The following is a 347-nucleotide window of genomic DNA, read 5'->3' on the forward strand; positions in this document are numbered from 1 at the left end:
AAGACTCAGTGCCAGCTGGCGAACTTATCACATTCTCTTCCGACGATGCCAAGGGAATACAACACCCCCATAACGACTCTATAGTCGTGGAAGTAACCATGGGAAATTACGATGTGGAACGCGTTTTAGTCGATACCGGCAGTACCGTCAACGTGCTATTCTTAGGCACCCTAGCCAAGATGGGGATCTCAGAATCCGAAATAAAACCGAAAGCTCGAACGCTAACCGGTTACGACGGTACGACCCGTCTCGCGATGGGGGACATCAAAATCGAAGTGAAGGTTGGAGGAGTGGCCAAAAAGCTCAAGTTCACGGTAGTCGACGCCCCACTGATCTATAATGCGATA

This window comes from Capsella rubella, unplaced genomic scaffold (genome assembly GCF_000375325.1).
Source record: "Capsella rubella cultivar Monte Gargano unplaced genomic scaffold, Caprub1_0 scaffold_3, whole genome shotgun sequence".
Taxonomy (NCBI): Eukaryota; Viridiplantae; Streptophyta; class Magnoliopsida; order Brassicales; family Brassicaceae; genus Capsella; species Capsella rubella.